Source organism: Lontra canadensis, unplaced genomic scaffold, assembly GCF_010015895.1.
Source record: "Lontra canadensis isolate GAN:19392208 unplaced genomic scaffold, GSC_riverotter_1.0 scaffold3, whole genome shotgun sequence".
NCBI lineage: Eukaryota > Metazoa > Chordata > Mammalia > Carnivora > Mustelidae > Lontra > Lontra canadensis.
In genome coordinates, this window is record NW_022630997.1 from 4,746,567 (window position 1) to 4,768,973 (window position 22,407).

At 34.2% G+C, this 22,407-nt stretch overlaps 1 protein-coding gene across 1 annotated transcript in view; it reads right to left on the reverse strand.

Moving 5' to 3' along the window:
- Positions 1 to 22,407, reverse strand: part of ATRNL1 (attractin like 1) — a 794,045-nt gene that overhangs the window by 296,373 nt on the left and 475,265 nt on the right. The window lies entirely within an intron of this gene.

Genomic DNA, 22,407 nt, shown 5'->3' on the forward strand with positions numbered 1-22,407 from the left:
TCAGAAAGGGATTTCTTCTCTTTTCCTTTCATCTACCCTCCACCCCACCACAAAATGAGATAGGAATACTGGATCAAAAATAATTTAACAAATGCAAAAATTGGTCAATATAACTAATTTAGTAGAATGGGAATAATAATAACAAATGACTATTATTGTTGTTGTTGTTTTAAGTAATCAATGCCTTACATAAAATGAAGTCTCCAGTAAGAAAGGTTATTGCTTTGAAAATCTACGATTTTTATATTCTTAACTTCTCAATGTTCAGCTTAAATTTGCTTAAATTAAATTATTGCTCTGGGTTATTTTTATCCTTTTAGTCATTTCTTTGTTCTAGTCCAAATATGTTCCACTTTCTAATATACTATATTATAAAATGCTATAATTTAAGGTTTGATTTATGAGATTACAAATGTAGAATTAATGGGAGATACTTCTATCACTAATTCCTAAAATAAGTTGTATTCTTCCCAAAGGAACAGAGTAAGTTAGAAAAGGAATAGGCTTTTGGAGTCAACTTCACATGAAATTTGAGCTCTGCAACTTTCTGGGCTGTGATCTGGGGCATATCAATTAACCACTGCACTCCCTTTTTTCTCATCTTTAAAATGCAGATATCAACATTTACTATGTTTCAAATTATTGTTAATATCAGATGATATAAAAACACCTCGAGTAATTTTTGGTTGTTACACTCACTCGTGGTAGTAGTTTTAATCATAATAATAACAATATATGTCATACAATTATGTTGTTTATATATGTGCCAATCATCGACTTCTCCTGCAGCCAATAACACTTACCATTTAAAAACTGTAGTTAAAGTTAACATGTCAAATCTGGTAGCATTGTTTATGTATTTTTTTAAAATAAGTCTGTATGTGACATTTATTGGGCCATCTTGTCCTTTTACCTTATGGCTACTCTTAGCATAATATCACATCCAAAAATAAAGTACCTACAAATCCATGTAAAAAAAACTTGCAGTAAAATATAAAAGTTTAGTGACAGTTTCTTTGGGATAAGAATAAAGGGTTATATTACTTCAAAACAAACTTCATAAACAATCTTCTTTAAACCTTTTGCTCCAAAGGACCAAGGTCCCAATTGCTCCCTCTCTCCCCATTGAGGCAGTGGTCTTCAGTGTTCTCCTGTCCCCATACTCAACTACCCATGCTCTCATCTTTGTCTTTACCCAACATCCTGATGAGAAAAACAATGCATCTCTTTTAGCTAGCTTGGGCAGGAGCAGTTTAATATCTTCCTCGGTACATAGCTCCTCAAATAGACCAGAAGGCTCTTAAGGACAAGGATCATCTTTGTAACTCTATCAAATGTGTAGCACAATAAATACGTGTCAAAATAATGTAAATACTTTTCCTTTTCTGGTATAGCACTCAGCTCATTGGTAATTGTTTCATATTATGAGTACCTAGTCTGTCCATTATTTTTTTCTTTCTTTTTGTCTATTATCTAGAGCTATTAACATCTCCACCATGATGAATAAGGATGAAAGGAGAAATGCTTGAACTCTGTTAATTTTGTCATGCATTAATAATCCTTAAGAAAAACATTTGATAGGCTATTTCTCAGAAGCTTTTGGACAAAAATAAGCCTTCTAAATAATCTTTTAGACACCATTAATCAGCCCTCTAGCAGGGATTAAGAAACTATCAATTCTGCTAAATGCAGCCTGTTCTTTACCTTCACACAGTTCTGAGAGTTGCTGTCCTACTCTAAGAACTGGCTGGAAATAATTATTGTCCCTCTCCCTAAGCATGAACATCAACATGGTCTGCAGAATCCTAAACTCACTTTTACATAATGCATATTAAAAGTCAGTTTAATCCTTAACCTCTTCATCAGGGTAAGGGTAGAGTTGTTTCTAATTAAAGTGAACAATAATACTGCTTTCCATTTGCATGATCTTTTTAGTACCCAAAATGTTTTGACTAATTCTCATATTCCATTCTTACAATAATCAAGAGTTAGCTAGTAAAGAAATTATAAGTCACAAAGGTAAGAGATCAACTCAGGATCATACAGCTGTTAATGGCAGAGCCAGGGCCAGAATTTGGGTGTTCTGTCTTCTACTCCATTGCTCATTTTACTGTACCTCTTTGCCTCACTTGAGAAATGCAAGGGCACACTCTTCCTCTCCCTCTTAAAGAAGTATACCTTTACAAGGCCTTAATCTCTCATAGGATGAGAAACAGAAAAATATCAACTATTAACATGCTTAATGAGTAATATATCTATGGCATCTACAAAATGGGGTGATTTTAAATAGTCTACTTGCTTATTATTAGTTAAGACAATAATTTTCTTTCCCTAGTTAGGATGGTGTAGAGTCTCTGTGAGTGGAAACATTACTCAAACAAATTATTATTAAATTCCCAATATCTAACACATTGTGAAACAGCATGGGACATTTCATATGTGGCCATGAAAAATACAACTTAAAATATCAAATAATGGCAAAGGAATTCATTGCATTCTTTTTCACTGTAGGGAAATTGAAATAAATTAAAAACAATGACTGAAACTAATTATGCTCATTGATTGAAGCAAATGTTTTCACTTTTTCGATAGCAATAATGGTAGCAAACACATCGAGTTTACTATATGACATCCACAATTTTAAGCACTTCACAAAAATTAACTCAATCATCATAACAACCCTATGAGGTATTAACCTCTTATTCCCGTTTTTAAAGATGAAGAAACAAGTATAGAGCAGGAAAGTAATAGGCGCAGTTAGAAAGCAAGTAAGGATCAGAGCTGAGATTCAAAACCCAGGCTGTCTGATTTCAGAATCTGAGTTTTTAACTACTATATTAGCATAATCCCTTTCAAATTATTTTTTGCATATATCAAATATGAGAACTTCCAGGAGTATAACACATTTCTAAGTCAAAAAAGGAAATGACAAGTTATGAAATTGGAGAACTGTTAAAAACACCTCTAAGTAATAACACCTCTTTTTGTTCTCAGTTTTTATATTCAGCTGGGAATTCAGTTGAAAAACATAACAATGTATATATGGAGTTCAGAACATAATTATATATGTAAATTAAATACCTGAATTTTTACCAAAGCTGCAGAAAAAAAGAGCATTTAATCAAAATCTTCCTTCTCAAATATCAATTTTTACCTGGTCTATCACTGAAATATTTTTGCGCTCCAGCGACTATATAGATGATTTATTGCTTGGCAGAATGTGTCTTGCCTATTGTTACAAAGTAATGCTTTACTGGAAAGCTTTTGCACTTGTATCATGTCAATAAAAAAGTCACTGTAGTTCACAAGGAAGAGATTCTCTCATGAAAGGAAATGATGGGGATATGTCAGGAACACAATGAACCTGAACACAGACTGTCAGTTACAAAAGTGATACAAGTTAGCATTTACCTTATGGTAAGTCATACAAATTTCTTATAGCTGCAATGAAATACCATAGTGATATGATTGCAATAAAGAAGTCTAGTATTCCTGTATCTAGATACACTCAAATTCTGATGTGTATCTGCTACATCCCCATTGTAAACATCATATATTCTCCAGACTACTCTTACATTCTACCAGCAGTATGAAAAAGAAACAAAAATTCAAACTTTCAATGACATGACATAAATATCATTAAATAGTTTAGTACAAATGCTTTCTTAAGTCTCAGGGTAGTGGTCCAATTTATTTAAGACTGCTAAAGATTTTTTTCTTTAATCAGAATCAAAACAAATTTTAAAGGAATGTAATATGGTATCAAATATTTATAAAGTAATCATTTGAAAATCCATTTTCATGCACATTCAGAAGGGGATAGCCTTCTTCCTTTTTGAATAGGAAGCTAGTTCAAAAAACTCTAACACAATTAATACCAAGGAATCAGTATGTCTGAAGGAAACATTGAAATTTAATTTTGAAACTCTTGGATTCTTTAAAGACTGAATGGTCATGTGATCAGCTGTTTTAAACCTCAAATGTTCAAACAGAAATCAATTAAGTCAGAATGGAAACAAAAGAAATATTGATGGAAATAGTGAAGGGAATGAATTCTATGGAACACAGATAATCTAGAAGGTTAAAGTGAAATGCTTTAGCACTGCTTAAGACATAAAAGTAAAAGATTTCTATAATCCTAGAAAAAAGTAGACATTTTAATGTACTGACATTGCAACTCAATGTAGAACTGAGTCATGCAATTAGAAATTGCAAGTCCTGTCACTAAAGATTGCAGCTACCACCCAGTTGTGAGATATGAGAAGTCTGAAGAATACCTCATTAGTAAAACTTAATATTCATTCTCAAGATTAAATCTTTATATAAAAAATCACAAAAATTGAACGTAAAGTAAATTGGGTAGAGGAAATTCCTAAATACCTCTGATTGCTAGAAAATAAAATTAATAGGATATTATAAATAAATCCAGGTATAAGAAGTATAACTAATATTTAATAAATGTGCTGAAACAGGATCATATAGGAAAAAGAACTCTCAGTTTAACTGGGTCACCTGAGTAAACTTTATAAAAGGAAGCTGGGGGGAAATAAAAAGGAATATTGACCAAGAGGTGGACAAGTTTAAGAAATTCACAAGGTATCATTTAGTATCTTGGGATTAGTAAGAACTGAGAAGCCACACCACCACTGGACTTGGAGGGATAAAGGTGGCATGTGGTTATTGGGAAACAAAGAGAGTCTTTGTGAAGAGTCCCTTGAAAGATACGGCCACTAGCAACTCTTCCCATCTCTGTGTATGCTATGCTGCTTCTCCAATCCAGAGTTTCCCCTCCATCCCTTGAAAATGGGCTGATTCCATAACTTGCTTTGACCAATAAGATGTAGTGGATGCAATGTTGTACTAGTTCCTGGCTTTGGCCTTAAGAGGTCTAAAAACTTCTGTTTTCAACCTCTGGAACCCGTGATCCATCATGTAAAGAGACTACCTTACTTGAAAGAGAGGACCAACCACTCCCAGCTGTTCTAGCCACTCCTGCTGAGATGTCAGACATGTTTTGGCTCCAGATGACCTCCCATAAGGGATCCCAGCCAACACGACATGGAAAAGAGGAACTCCCCAGAGAGAATCCAGAAAATCCACAGAACTGTGGAAAATAAATTATTGTTTTAAGCCATTAGAATTTGGGATTGTTTGTTATAAAACAGTAGGTAGCAAATACGGCTTGGGTTGCAGGATACAGTCAGCCTATAGAACCTTGCAAGGTGGGAACTGGTGACATAAATACCCTGATCTCATAGTTCACATGAAACCTACTGGAAAAAAGACAGTGAGGGAGTCCACTGGCATAGGACCTATAGGTCAGCTCCTGGGCAGAGAATGGGATAGAAAGGATGAAGAGTGGACCTGAAGGAGCATAAAGATTACACCCAGCACATCTACCAAAATACACACCCTGAAGCACTCAAAGTATTCATCTATAATCCCTGAACAACATGTATTTAATATATTGCTCAAAATACTTTTGAACAATGAACTTTCCTTTAGGTCTACAGCAAACCTCATGGAGGATCTCTAGTGCTCATAAATATTTTTACCCTTTAAAACTGAATGTGAATTTTAAAAGCTCTAGTGACAAGACCTGCGAGGAAGGTAGATGGTCAGTCTAAGTGCTATCCAACAGAACTTGCTGTGATGATGAAAATATTCTATATTTGCAATGTTCACTACAATAGCTTCTAATAATGTGTGGCTATTGAGCACCTTACATGAGGCTAGTGTGACTAAGGAACTAGACTTTTAATTCTATTTAATTTTAATTAAATATTAATTAAGTAGCCATATGTGACTAATGGCTACCATACTGGACAGCTCAGATCTCTTTATCTTTTCAGGGAAAAACATAATAGCTATCAGCAATGCGGTTGGTTCTTCATGTGATTTACCAATTTTTTTTTAAAAGACTTTATTTATTTATTTGACACAGAGAGATCACAAGTAGGCAGACAGGCAGGCAGAGAGAGAGGGGGAAGCAGGCTCCCTGCTGAGCAGAGCCTGATGTGGGGCTCGATCCCAGGACCCTGAGATCATGACCTGAGCCGAAGGCAGCGGCTTAACTCCCTGAGCCACCCAGGCGCCTACCAACTATTTTTGAAGGTAGTTCCAAATAATAAGTTTGAAATATATTTTAATTGAAGAATGATAGAGTTTCAGAATTGTAGAAAAACAGCTTCCCAAAGCAACCAACACAGCTCTCAATAAACTAGAGTAATGAGATTCAAGGAAACCATGAATAATCCAAATATACAATAAAAACAACAAAAAAGCAACAACAAACGTTAAAATTTGGCTCAAAGTGAATGAATATAAATTTTGTAAATTAACCATGATATTGAATATTTCCTAGTCTTGGTTAATTACTAATTGGTTAGGTGCTCTAGGGAAGGTCACCTAGTTTCTCTATGCCTCAGTTTCCCCTAGGAAAATTAGTTTTTACTAGAGGATCTCTAAGTATCTTCACAATTTTAATAACCCATTACTCTGTAATAGGTTTCTAATAGAAATAATGCCTCAATTCCTCTTCCCAACTCCTGTCCCTCCACCCACATCAACAGGTGTTAGCTTCTTGATAACTCTTCCTTTAATGCTGGCCCCCAAAACAAATGTATTGTTTCTATCACTGCATCCTCTGCACTACTGGGAAACCATCAGATGTTTTCCCAGCTGGTCTCCAGAATCAGTAGTCAAATGACCAAGTACACAGATCATTTCTGAGATAATGTTCCTAAACTGAACCAATTCAGCCATGGCTTTAAAAGTAAATGAATAGGGGCGCCTGGGTGGCTCAGTGGGTTAAGCCTCTGCCTTTGGCTCAGGTCATGATCCCAGGGTCCTGGGATCCAGCCCTGAGGGGTGGCTCTCTGCTCAGCGGGGAGCCTGCTTCCTCTTCTCTCTCTGCCTGCCTCTCTGCCTACTTGTGATCTTTGTCTGTCAAAAAAATAAATAAAATCTTTAAAAAAAATTAAATGAACAAAAACTCAGAATTTAATGTCTAATAATATATATTTTAAAATGCAGAAACAGTTAAGAAGTGGAGTAGCTTGACATAGAACAAGGTAACCTTGATCCTGTAGGCTTCACCACTGGATACAATTATAGTGAGGTAAATGAAAAAGAAAGCAGTAAAATACCTGCCAATGGTTTGGATTCTAATTCCAGGAGTAGAAGGGAGAAAAAAAAAATCTTTTTCTATATCTAGAAATAAACCTTGAAATGTGAAGAGAAAAAAATTTTATGTCAAATTATTCATATGGTAATTTTCATATATTGGAAAGTGATTGCAAACCTTGAAGATAAAAATAGATGAACTTGAAAAATGCACACCTCTTTTAGGTCTGAATTTTTTTACTGGAAAACATTAAATTGTTCAAAGCTGTATGCTTATTTATATGTGATGACAGGACACAAAAATTAATAAGCAAAATAATGACTATCTTGAGCAAAAATATTTGTGTGTGTATAGTTACATATATACATATTTTATATATAATTTCTGATTTTCTATGACTTATATGAATATCAGAATTTAGACATGAATATAAATATGAATATCAGAAATCAGAAATTATCCATAATCTACATACACTCTTCATAAATTATAATTGTTCATATCTAATAGCACAGAAAGAAAAATGACATTTGGGATTTTTAAAAAAGATTTTATTTATTTGACACACAGAGAGAGAAAGAGAGTACAAACGGTGCAGCAGAGGGAGAGGGAGAAGCAGGCCCTACACTGGGCTCCCTGCCCACTGGGGACCGTGGGATCATAATCGGAGTCGAAGGCAGATGCTTAATGGACTAAGCCACCCAGGCACTCTGATATTTGGGATTTTAAATGGTGTGATGATTCACAGTCTTTCTTTGCCAAGCAGTTGTTCCTGCTACTAAAACACAAGTGCAGGATGTTTTTCTTGGTCACGGAGACCAGCATGTTAATGAGTGTGAGGGTTGCTGTAGATTAGCATAGGGAGTTAGCCAGTGCTGGGGCAGTTAGACACTGAAGCTGAGAAGTACCTAGTCACTCCTCCAGTGGAGAACATTAGTAAAGGGACGAGGAAATTATGCTCAGTGAGAACTGAAACCAGGGAAGAGTGCTATGGTAAGAAGGCTGACTTTGATGGGAATATGGTAGACCAGATCCTCCAGAATGAAACTCAGAAAACGCGAGTTGTAGGGAAAGGTATTAGCCAAGATATGCACCAGGATTCTAAATAAACTGCCTTGACTGCATCAGAGAAATATATAGGGCCATTGTCTGATAAGTACCTTCAGAACCAGAAAATGCTGGTTTTACTCATTTTAAGGAGAACCTTAATCCTAAAGTAGATGTATCACAGTAAGTCCACTTTGTGTATCCAAATCAATTCAAATATTTTATATCCATTAAGTTCTTACCTCCTCCAAAAAGCTCCTGAAGACATATGACATTAAACTTTTTTTTAAAAACTCCTCTAGAGGACTTATCTCCAGCATACATATTTTTTGCATATTATACCATTATGTAACAATATATCCAATGCAATTTGAACTATACCATCACTAATTGTTTTATTTCTGTAAATAAAGCAATTTTTTATAACTATATATAAATATATAGATATATATCACCCTTTTCTAGCTAGATTGAATATGCCTTGAGAGTAGATAGCTTGTTACACATTTTGAAATTCATAATGTGTAGTGCTGTTCTAGACATAATCATAGGTATTACATAAATATTCGTTTAATGCATTTAAAAATATAAACAAATATAGCCAATTATATCATGCATGTATAAATATTATACTTAAAGTATAAGTAAAATGTTACAAGTTGCCAAGACTATGGCACATCAAAGTGGTCAAGAACATTGGCTTCCAAGTCAGACCCACCCAGATTTTAAATTCTGTTTTGTCTACTTACTAGTTTATGACCAAATTAAGTCATGTAAACTCTCTGGACCTTTGTTCACTGGTAAAATAGAAATAATAGTTTTACACAAAAACAGGGTTTACAAAACAGGGTTTTACAAAAACAGAGTTTTTGTGTAAATTAAATGAGATAATCTATGTAAAGCACTTGGCACAGGCCCTGACATATACTAACAAGGCAAAAAAAGGACAACCAGTTTAAAAAATTACACTAAATTTTAGTTTATATTATAATAAAAATCTGAATCACTTTTCAGAAGAGATAGTATATATTACTTCACTTAACATTTCCCATGTTTAACATTATTTACTTTAAATGTTAACACAAAGTAATCTGATTTTCATCAGCTAATATCAGGGATACATTAACTGTTTTCTTTTTCTCTTAAATAAATAAGGTTTTCAGTAAAATGATTCGTATTATTTGGAGCATCCTTTTTTATGATATATGAGGGTCAATTTAGCATCAAGTCAATAATTCTACCCTTGGAATGATCGGGTAGTTGGAATTTATCTTTTCCTATCATTTAAAAAGTAACTATTTTTGATGTTTCAAAACTCTATTATGAGGGATAGCCTCTAAAGTCATAAAGTAGATGGTATTCCCAAATAAGTATTTTACTGAAAATCCTCAAAATACAAGTTATTTCTAACAGTATATAATTATTCAATACACTTCAGAAAATCACAATAAAGCTGCATGCAACTGATCAAAGAGTACACAGGACACTGGCACCAAATACATCCCACCCCCACCAACATAATTAGGTGGAATTTCATTTTAATTGAGCCACCTAGGCAAGCCCCATGAACTATATTATGATTTATTATTATAGAATCTAGATTATTCTGATCATTTATTAAATTTGAGATTTTTAGTTTAATAGAAAACCATGTGGCTGGTATACAATCTAATTTAATGTAAATTGACTTGAGTCTCCCGAAATTGGATCAATCAATAAAAAAGAACAGGTGAGGTACAGGACCAAGAAAACAAAAGCTGTCTGCACATAATCCTCTTCCTACTGGAGCCTGTATATATGAAGAAGTCTTTGTCACTATTTTACAGATATTACTCTAGAAATAATGTAGATTCTTCAATTTGTATTTTATTGAATTTAACCATATTGATTTAACTCATTTCTCACATTTATTACTTTTTAAAATTTAGTGCATGTTAGTAGAGCACTAAAATTATATACTTAATGCTAATTCAAAATTATTAAAAACACTTAATGTATGAGATAGATCATTTAAAAGGTTTCTATAGGTAAAATATATAAGGAACATAAGTTTGACAATTTTTGAAGGTGGGATATAATGAAAATATTGGTGCGAGATCTTGGTATTCAAATTCTGAGGTAAATTAATTCTCTTAGCAGGATACAGTTCCTTTTCTCCTTCAAAAAAAATATAGACGATCCTACTAGGTAATAATTTATGTGCTAGGGGTACAAAGAAATGCGTAACTTCTGTCATTTAAGGGCTAGTAGGAAAGCATAATATAAACTGATAACAATATTGTTCCTCTCCTACTTTCCCATGAATCTAAATCTATTGGTCATTCTCCTTTCCCTAAACTTTACTCTCTATTGCCTATTTCTATTAGCACTTACACCTCTTTAAGATACCTCCATTACTGTACATACATGCACACAAACTTATGTGTGCCTTTACACTTGTACATACGAAAAACATAATCCATATCCCCAAGCCATGACCACATCTACCCAACTACAGCCATATCCTCTCCTTTGCAGAGAAAAAAAAAGTTTGAAAAATACTTGTCTATACTTATTCCCGTTACTTCCTCACATCTTACTTCTCTAATCTGGCTTCCATCTCCATCTCTCCAACAAAACTGCCTTAGCCAAGATTGCTTTGTCAACTTGCTCGTTTCTTTCTCTGAGCCCTTCTCAGGCCTTATTTTGTCTTCTCGAAGTGTTCTTACAGTATCCTTTTCCTCGGCATGTGATACAGGGATGTCCTAATTTGCTTCCCCGGCTGCTCCATCTTCATCTCCTGCCCATCAGTGATTCACCTTCTCCTGAGGACTTCAAAGCCATATTACCAGTCCCCATATTTCCCATAACATATGATCTTGCTCTAATGGGGTAATATCATAAAAGAATATGTATGTGCATGTGTATACATGTATACAGAAGTATGCACATCTGCTAAGAAAATAAAGAAGTATGGGAAATAATGAGTAACACTAGTTAAGCAAAAAGTATGAAATTAGGTGTCAAGATGTATGTACACAGAATTTATTTAAGTAAGAGATTTTATAAGAAAAAGTTATGTTATCACACAAGTTTGGTAAAATTTCATATTATGTGTAGCCAGGAGAAATTGTTACATGTTAACCCCGAGAATTCAGGAGGCATGTATCATCAGCAAACTGCTGGAGTATAAACACAGGATGAAAGAGAAGAGAGTGTTTGAAGCTGAAGTTCATACTCGGTGGAAGTGCCATCGTGGAGGGGCACTACAGAAAACTGCCCAGTGTGTGTCCTTGCGAGAACTGCTACACTGAATGAGAGAAATGGCTGGGCTGGCATTTAATAGGAGAAGCACAAGACACTTCCTCCACCATAAAATGTCCTGATTTCTGCATGACATTCAAAAGCCTTATCAGGCATTCACCTGTTTGTAACTATTTAAGCCCAACACCTAACTACATAGTCATATAAACGCTGAGTATGCTTCGTACAGTTGTTATAACAATGACTGTTTTAAGGATGCACCCACCATGCATTTCAAGAGAACACTATCCTTTGCTTTGTTCCTAACATCACCGGAAGTCGCTCCGCGGTCAGAAGAATCACGTGACTATACTGCCCAGCCGCTCTTAGAGATGGGTCACCAATATGACAAATCTCGGTTTGTTAGCATCTGCAGCTGTCATATTTGTGGTAGTTCTCTGAATAGATGACTACTGACTACTTCACTATATCTTGAAGCACAGATGTACACAAACATTTGGATATTAGAATATACGCTAGTTTTTCATAAATCACTTTCCTTTGCCTCTTTTATATTAGGACATCTTACAGCTTTTTAAAATCATGTATTTATGTAAGTTACATTGGTAATAAGTCTCATTCCATGTTAATAAAGGGGACACTGCAAAATATTTCTTATAATAGCATGGAATAGGAGATCACTGGATTAAATTCTTGGAAGGACGAGAGTGAGGGGAACCAACAGCACTGCTGGAGATCAACGAGTACAGCTGGAAGCCTGGCTAGTAACAAACAGTGGAGGTGCTATTCCTTGTTCTTCTGGTCACAAGTCCCTGACTGATGCTAATAACATCATAAGGAGAAAACCCATGTGCAAATAAGGAATATTTAGCAGTACCAGTACATATGGTCAGGCTTATTTTCCCCCTTAGTGAATGGTCTAATGGAAAATGGAAAATGCAAGTAAAAATAGTGAAATAAATAGTTTTCTAGGTAACATTTTAAACTAGTCAAGGAGAAAAGGAGAATGACAGCAGTGAGAAGAGACTTGTTAGAAATCCACAAATTCCCATTCTGTCTACAACAGCAATGCCAATCTCTCCCATGTGCAAATAACTGGAAGATATTCCCTATTTTGACAAAATGTGAATAATTGAAAGAATGTTATTAGCCTGCTTATAGTGTATTCATTCCGAGGATAAACACATTTTCAGAGACAACTAGGGAGGGCTATTTCATTGTCCCACAAGAGAAACCAGAGATGATTGTATTTAATATTACTCTTCAAGATACATTATCTAAACCCAGAAATGTTGCATATAGAAGATGTAATCACACGCACACTTAAGATTGCATTAATAGGTGGACCTCATGAATTATTTTGTTTGATAAACAAACGTTTATTGAGTGCCTGCTATGTGCCAGGGCATCGTGCTGCATTGTTTTGAAAATATAAAGATTAAAGAAGACATAATCTTTGCAAACAAGGAGCATAGAATATTGGGAGAGAGAGATGAGTAAGCAGGCAACTCTGTGACAGTATGACAAGGCCCACAAAGGGGGTAAATGCAGGCTGCTATGAAGGGACAAAGGTGAAATGCTCAGCTCAGAGTGAGGGCTGATTGCCTGGGAAGACCGTCCAGGGGACAATGGTAACCTGAGAACTGAAAGTCCATTGGAAGGATATTGAGAAACGTGGCAGTTCTGAATAACTATGGAGTTAGCAAACATCTCAAACAGTGGGGCAAAGATTGCTAGCAGATTGGGAAAAGAAAAGACAGGTGGATTCAGGGCAAAGCCAGTGTGGCTTTGTAACAATTCAGAGCAGAAAGATAAGCCTGGGGGAGAAAACTATGCTCACATCACTTAGTGTCTTTTACTTGATGCTGATAAGCATGGATTTCATACTGAAAGACAGGAGGAGGGACAATGGACAAAATAAATGAACACGATAATTTCAGACGGCTACTTACACATGCGTAGCCACATGTACAAAAGCACATTTGTAAACAAGCCAGTAAATTTTCAAAAAGGCACATTTCAGAGCTCAAAAAGAAAAGCATGTGAAAGCTTTTAAACATAATGTCATAAATCTGAAGGGTTTTATTTATGGGCCAAATGTGTTTTTTCAATTGCTGGCATTTATTAGATTGCCTGTTGATTTAGTGTTTACAGTTTCAGTGTTATAATTATTTTATGCAGTGACAAATATAAACTATTACTTAAAAAGTGACTAATACAAAAGCTTCTGCCTAATTTTTAACTAGAAACTATACAACTAAAATATTTAAATTGGTAATAATAGACTTCCCATTTTATTAAACTGAAAGGAAATCAACACGCACTATAGACTTCTAATAATTCACCTGTAATAAATGACCAATAATGATTTAGAAAATAAGACAAATTCAGAAAAAGGTCCATCTTTATCAAAATAAAATTTAAACAACTAGCAAACATTTCTTATCTAGTCGTTTTCACGCTTAATACCATATAATGGCATTGTTAGTTATTACATGACAATGTTACCATTATGAGCAAATATTTAATCTTTGGGTACCCTACATCTCTTAAAAATAAGATGTATGCAGAATAGTATGCTCTAATTCTATTGAGTTGCTTTGAGACTGTCTGAAACCCTGAATATACTGCTTCATTAAGGTTTTGCCCTTGAAAAATCAATGACATTTTATCATCAATTAACAGGAATGGCTACATACATGTTTCCATTATTTTGGTTCTCCTAAATGTCTTCCCTATTCTGCAAGCCCTTTGTCCATGCTCACTTCCACGGGTCAGGTATATTTCATAAACCATTGGGGAAGCATATGTTATTGCAGTGCTATAGACAAAATGTATATCAGTACCAATTATCATTGGTCAGTGCAGGGGTCTTCGAGCATCTGGCTTTTGACTCATATCACAGTGAATTCTTTTCTAGTAATTGAAAATGATGAATGATTTTACCATCTCAAATGTATGAGAAAAATACAAAACAGAAAAAGTTCCAACTCTCCTTAGACTGTATTAGTCAAAACATACAAAAAAACAGTGATCTGGTAGGTACTTTTGGATAGAGAAATGCTATCTTTAGAGCGATGAAAATACACAAAATTATAGGAAAGGCTAAAACTACAAAGAATAATTCTTTACTAACAATTATTTAGGATTCTACTATGTGGCATAAATTTATTAAAATCTATAACTACATTAGTTCACAAGATGGCCCCAAGTGCATAGAAAATATAAATTCCAATAACTTATTTTATAAAGCTTTTAAACAAGAAAACTACAGTAGTCTTCATAATTACAATGGGAGATAACTGAAGAGTTTATTCCAGTGTATATTCCTGGATCATTTGGTTGGCCAATGTTAAGATCCACGTGTGGTATTTATATACTGTTGCCATATAACAGGGAGATAATTCAGCATGAACCAACCATTGGTAAAGGAAGAGCTAGAAAAGTCAACCTCAAAGCACATAATCAAATTGGTCAAAAGTACTACTTAATCATTTTATGAATCTGCATTGAAGCACATTTAATAATTCTCAGCAAGATACTTATGTAAAGGTCTCCCATCTAGTTTCTCATAATCTTTATGACTTTCACAAAAACCTTAGTCATCTTTTCAAACATAACTTTTATTTTATTTCATGCCAACTTTAGGAGCATTGATCTTCCCCTAGTTTATAAAGCAGGTGGTGGCCAAGAGCTGAAGTAAGGGCTTGTGGTTATGTGTTTTTCCATAGCAAGCCAAGAAAACACTCAAACTGACTCTCATTCTGCCCAGAACTAAGTACACTTAATGATACACAGGTGGATGTTCTTAGTATATGCTCCACAAGGTCAAATTAAAATATGTTCAGGGTTATAAATTAGGAGATTTACTTTAGCAATTGGCCCAAAAAGCCTACTGCAGAGAGAAATTATTCAGATTGAAATAGTCAACTAAATAATGGCAGAAATGGGGACAAGTTAATAAAGAAAAATACCCCAACAACACTCTATTAAGCCCTTTCTCTTACAAGGCATCATTCAGTGCTTTTCAGATGGCTGACTTAAGTATGCTATTGAATATTTATTGCCAAAAGCAAGCAAAATGATAGAAAAATATAAAAAGAAGACAAAACAACAATCCAATCCTCTCATATTTTTACCTTCTTCTTTGGTTTCCTTAAAAATCTTTTTAAATCCATATGATCAATTTTTCTATTCAAATGGATGTACTTGTATGTATATATGTACCTTTGTTGGGAATCACTTATTTTTGTTTTGCTCATTTCATTAAGTATCAAATTATCTCTCAGACTTGTTACCTCTTTAATTATTAAAAATAAATATCTATTAAGTATATTAGATTCAAGCAGTAACATAATTTCAAGAAAATAACCTTCTTATCAATAACATTTCATTTACATATGCATCATGGTAAGCAAACACAAGACAAAGCCTCCAAGAAACAAAGAGCCTATAGACCAAATCACCAAAATGTTTGGACAATAATGTCCAATTGCATCAGCTCTGCATATGCTAAGGTTTCAGTCTTTGAACATATTGGGAAGAAGGTCATTGAACTGATTTATTCTGCATGTGCACAGCTTAAGTACTATAATAATGAAATGACGTTCACTTGGAAGAAAATTGTCCAGTGTTGCCAACGGCCATGTTAATAAGTCTTCCTACCTAATGTGGCTGATAGAAGCTTCCAGCTCAAATGCTATTAATTTATTTAGTAATTCTAAACTCACAAGTGAAAGAAGAAGGGATACTTTCTAAAGAAACAGATAATTCAGGTCTATTGTTATTCTTCATAACAATGGAGCTTTTAGTTCTATTCTCTAATTTACTGTCACTTTATCACTTTTATCTTCCACTTTAAGTCTGTTTCTTTTATTGGATTATCTATTCAGCTGATAATTCATTTAGACTTTTGAAGTTCTATGCCATAAAAATTCCATTTAACTGCTTCCTAAATAGTGGCTAATCTGCACAAATTTTAAATTTGACCTTAATGGAACAGCTTATTCCTGAAGTTATTAGGACATTGGAAAACAGATCATGTCCTTAAAAGTACACTTATTTTAAAGTTTCTTGAATCATTCACAAAATGAATTTTGTACAGAGAGATATGTGCAAAGTGTCTCCTTTTACAATAAAATGCAGTGTCATTTTCCCATTTGAATTCCTTCCACGCAGTTCAGAATTTCACTCAAGCATCAGATGAGGTGTCAAAGTGCTTTGTTAACAAACTTATTTCCCAGATGTGGATAGAACAGGGACAGAAGGCTCAAATGCTCTAACATACCTAACAATTCAATTACAGTTATCTTATGGTGCCATCACATATTTTTCTTCAACAATCAAACAACCTCAGCTGGAAACCTCTAGCAATAACATAAATAAAGGACCATCTGGCTAGAATAATTAAGGAAGGCTGGAAATAAAACATTAATTAGTGCAGTATTTCAAACGACCTTCAGAGGCCTTATTATGAAATTATATCCAAACAGGTAATCATTTATTTCATGTTGCTGTTAAATTTAACTAGGCATGAATAAATATAAATACCAATTTTTAATTCTTTCAGTGAGGACTATTGCCTTAAAATGATGATGAAATTACATTTCATTTAAATTCAAGCAACAAATAAACAAGTGGAAAAATGACACTTTAAACTTAAAAAATTAACATAACTCTAATTTCATAGAATTTTAACATCGAAAGGACCTTTGGAGAGCATAAGACCTCCTGAATTTACAGATGAAGAAACAAACACAAGCTCGAAGGGATTAAATAATCTTCCCAAGGTCACATACGTAAAGAAAAGTAGAGACTAGAGGCAAACACAGACCTGATCCTCATTCTAGAAATACTCTTTACACTGACTATGAGCACCTACACATAAATATTCGACACCAAGTGTGTTGGTTGTTACTTTGCCACTGCACTGAATTAAAACAGTATTTCACAAAATGCTGCTAATGTACACAGTTACAGGCCACGCAATGAGACACTTAAAGTGATAAACTACCCTGAAACAGTCTGTGCCAGACATGACTTGCTATCTGTCAGTGGATGAAATTACTGTTTTAAGGTAGTTTGTTACAATTTCATCCTAATGGAATGCATCAGATGTGTGTGTGTGTGTATCACTTCCAGGCCATGGTTTTTAAGAAGGAAGTGTACCTCCTCCGGTCTATTTACCATTCTGTGCACTGGAATACCTTGGGAATGACGGAGCCACAAATGAAAGGCAAAGGACTCACTCGATGGGAGAAAGCAGCTTCTTGGAGAGAACAGATACATTAAACTGGTCCATAAGAGAGAAATAAGTTCCTTTGGTTACTAAAATTAGCACTATTACATTATTCAACTAATCAAGGGTCCAACACAGACCTGATGGACATTAATTTTCACACAACAGCGACCATTATTACAAAATACCAAGCACCATTTTAAAGGAAGATTAGGAAAAAATAAAAGAACATTAGAAAAGAATTACACCTCCTTCTTAAAATCAGTATAAATTTAAGTCCCTTTCAATAAACATAAGCTTTTTTTATACAAATCTCCCATAACTTCTGATATGCCCTCAGCTTAAGTGCATATATAATGTAAATTTTAAAAATCTGCAAAAACAAGGAGATAACGGACTAGAGCATAGTACAGACAGAGACTGTGGGATCTGAAGGCAGAGATTTGGTTTCAAGTACCAATTTTGCCTTGAGATGCCAAGGACTAAAACATGTCCATGTTCATCTTCACCATCTTTGCTCTTCAGCTTTCTATTTCAAACACAATTGAGATGGGGCAGCGGGAAATAAGTAGGGCTTCTAGAAGAGTTCAATAACAACTCCACGCAAAATCTACCCTAAATCACTGCCAGAGACAAACAGAAGAAATAAAACCACTAGATTAACATTCAGAGTATGTTTCTAATGTTGCTGTTGTCAAGGCTCCCAGCAGGCAAACGATGGGTCCACACGATATGACTCAGATATTTTCATCTTAATGTTTATGGCAAAAACCCGGTTTGGTTAAATGCCAAAATTCTTAGCAAATTCTGTGGTGCTTGTATGTGCATTTAAAAGGGAAATCTCTGAAACGATATATATGAAACTAATAAAATTAGAAACCATTTGAAATGAAGTGGGAACTGTGTAGGATGAAGAACAAGGGAGAAAGGAAAATTTTCAGTTTCATGTTTTTGCTGACTTTCTTCAAGAGGGACAGTGTATTTAAATTGAAAGAATGCAGGGGCGCATGGGAGGCTCAGTCGTTAAGCGTCTGCCTTCTGTTCAGGTCATGATACCAAGGTCCTGGGATCGAATCCTGCATCGAGTCCTGCTTCCGGATCCCTGCTCAGCAGGAAGCCTGATTCTCCTCCTCCTACTCCCTCTGTTTGTATTCCCTCTCTCGCTGTCTCTCTCTCTGTCAAATAAAAAAAAACTTTAAAGAAATAAACAAATAAACAGTAAATCGAAAGAATGCCTCTTTTTTTAGTCTCATGAGCAAGTCATGGGTTTAAATACAGACCCTAATAGTTTTTTTCATTTATTTTATAAAATTTCACTTAAGTGTGTATGGACTAGATAAGCCAGATATATACTCTCCTATTATTGAACACAGAAAAACACAGTAAGTGATGAAAGTCTTATTATGTGTATTTCAGAGTCTCTTAAAAGAATAAACTATTCAGCCTGTCCATTAGGCTTGAGTGATGAGACAAAGTCTTGGTATCTCAGATAATGTCCCTCACTGTATGTTCTCTAAACTCAACTGAGAAATAATGTACAGAAGTGGTAATACCCGATTCTTCTTGAAAATGACTATTTCAGAGCTGTGAGTGCTTCACTAGAAATTTTAGATGAAATACAAGATACTTGAAATGATTTTAGGAATAAGCCTACTAGAACAAAGGAGGTTTCCTCAAATAATCATGCATGACTAATGCAGGAATAATATTTATAGCCAGAACTTATTTTTGGTTAATAACATGCCGAGTATGTTGTTCTCAGCACCTTACACATAGTTTTCAAAGCACCATGAAATCCCTAGTAGGGTACGATATGAAGAGAGGCATTGAGATGTTGTAATAGTTAACATTTATTTAGCATATATCTTGGACTAAATCTTACATTTACTCATTTTTTAAAAATTCTCACAAAACCGTGAAATAGATGCTACCCAAATTTCCATTTAATAGCTATCAAATCTTAACAGTAGTAAATGATTAAACAAGAATATGAATCCTGGTCTGTCTGCCTCCAAGTCTGTATACTACATGATCAAAGTATTTAGGTTTTGGAATAAGGCCTGAATAAGAAACTTATTAGCTGGATGACCTTGAGCAAGTTACTTCCTCTAGGATACTCATTTTCTCCATGTGTAGAAATGAATTTAAAATGCCTGCATTCGGGGTGCCTGGGTGGCTCAGTCAGTTAAGTGTCTGACTCTTGGTTTTTGTCTCAGGTCATGATCTCGAGTCATGGGACTGAGCCTCATGACAGGCTCCAAGCTTAGTGTGGAGTCTGCTTGTCTCTCTCCTTTGGCTCCTTCCCCTAGCTCTCTCCCTTGAATAAATAAATAAAATCTTAAAAAAAAATTAAATTAAATGTCTATATACAATATTGTTGTGGAGATTAAATGTGAGAATACAGTAGTGTTTCATGTAGTGGTTGGCTCACAGTTATTATATTTAGTTAAGGTGTCGTTGGTTTTTGTCACGAAGGAATCCAACAATAGACTGATCATGAAAAACAAAGGAATTTATTTCTGTATCACAAAACAATCCTAATGTTATTGATTCAGACTACCAGAGCAGCTCTCTTCCTCATGATAATTCAGCTACCAGCTTCCTTGCAAGTCACTGGTCTTTTCAAACTTTTTTGTGTCAAGACTCTTTTTCCTCTTAAAAGCTGTAGTGGATCCCAAAGAGCTTTTGTTTTTGTAAATTACTGCTCTCAAAATTCACTACATTAGAAATAAAAATTGAACATTTGAAAAATCATTTTGATTTACAACAGCAACAATTCAATTTTTAAAAAAATTTAACAACTAAAAATTTGTGAGAAGTATGGCATTGTTTTATGTTCACAAATCTCTTTAATATCTAGCTTAATAAAGGATGATCAAATTCTCATATATGCTTCTGCTTTCACTGCGTTATGACACATGTTTGAGCTGAAATACATAAAGAAAATCCATATGCCCATACATATGTAGCTGGAAAGAGGAGCAAGCATATTATTTATTTTTATTAAACAGAAGACATTGTATCTGGCTTTTTTTTTTAATCTTGAAAATCTTTTTTAAAATCTTTTTTTAAAATCTGAAGGATAACTTACACACTGTAAAATTCACCTTTTAAATTACAGTTTTATGAATTTTGTTATATATATAAAATTGTGTAACTACCACTATAATCAAGAAGTAAAACAATATGTCATATCAAGATATTCTTTCATGGCCCTTTTTAAGCTAATCCCTCCTACAATGAGCCCTTGCTAACCACTGATCCATTTTTTCCCCTATAATTTTGTGCTTTCCAAATCCCATACAAATGGAATCAAATAGGACCTTTTGAGTTTATTGTTTCACTTTTTTCACTCAGCATAATGTATTTTAGATTCAACCAGGCTGTTCTCCAAGGTTTTTTTTGTTTTGTTTTATTTTGTTTTTCCCTCAGTGCCAAGTAGCATTCCATTATGTGGGTATACCACACTTTGTTCATTTAACAGGTGATAGACTTTGGGATTACTTCCACGTTTTCATGTTTATTAATACAGCTACTATAAATGTTCATATATGAATTCTGTGTACACATAAGTTCTTAATTCTTTGGGGTAAATATGAACGAATGGGACTGTTATGACAGATGGTGTGTATTTGTTTAACTACATAAAAATTTGCCTGTTTTTCCAAAGTGACCATATGACTATGCATTTCCAAATCAGTGTTTGGGAGTTCAGGTGTTATGCATCCTTTCTGCTAATGTAAGACTTTTCTTTTTGTTTTTTAGTAGTGTGTGTGGTAGTACTAGTAATACAGTAATAGTAGCGTAGTAGTAGTGTAGTAGTAATAGCAGCAGCAGTAGTAGTATCACATTGCTTTTTTAATTTACGCTAAGACAAATGATAGTGAAAATCTTTTCAAGTGCTTATAAGGCATTCATGCATCTTCTTTGTTGAAATGTATGTTCAAATCTTTTGCATATTTTAAAAATTGTATTTTTTGCTTTTTTGTCTTTTGAGAATTTGTCATACATTTTAGATCTAAGTTCTTGGTCAGATATGTGCTTTGCAACGATTTTCTCCCAGTCTATGGTTTGTTTTTCATATTCATTCAGTAAGTCCAATCTACCAGTGTTTCCTTCCATAGGTCTTAATTTTGATATATCTAAAAAATCTATGCCTAACATAAGTCACAAAGATTTTTCCATGTTTTCTTTTAGGTATTTTATGATTTTAGGTTTTAAATTTGAGTTTATAATCAACTTTGAGTTAATTTTTTACGTATTAATGTGAGGTTTATTTATTTTATTATTTATTTTTTTACATATTGATATCCAGTAGTTCCAACACTTCCTTCATTTATATGTGGAATTTAAGAAACAAAACAGATGAACATAAGGGAAGGGAAGGAAAAATAAAGTAAGAGAAAAACAGAGAGGGTGGCAAACGATCAGAGACTCTTAACTACAGGAAACAAACTGAGGGTTGCTGAGGGGAAGTGGGAGGGGGGACGGGGTTATTGGGTGATGGGCAGTAAGAAGGGCACTTAATGCAATAAGCATTGGGTGTTATATGCAACTGATGAATCACTAACTTCTACCCCTGAAGCTAATAATACACTATATGTAACTAAATTGAATTTAAATTAAAAAATTTTTAAAAAGGAAAATCACTTCAGAATAGGCCTTGAAACTAAGTTTTATGAATTCTTCAACTTTTTTTCTCAAATTTTTTTAGGTGATTGTAATTCCTTTCCATTTCACATAAATTTTAAAA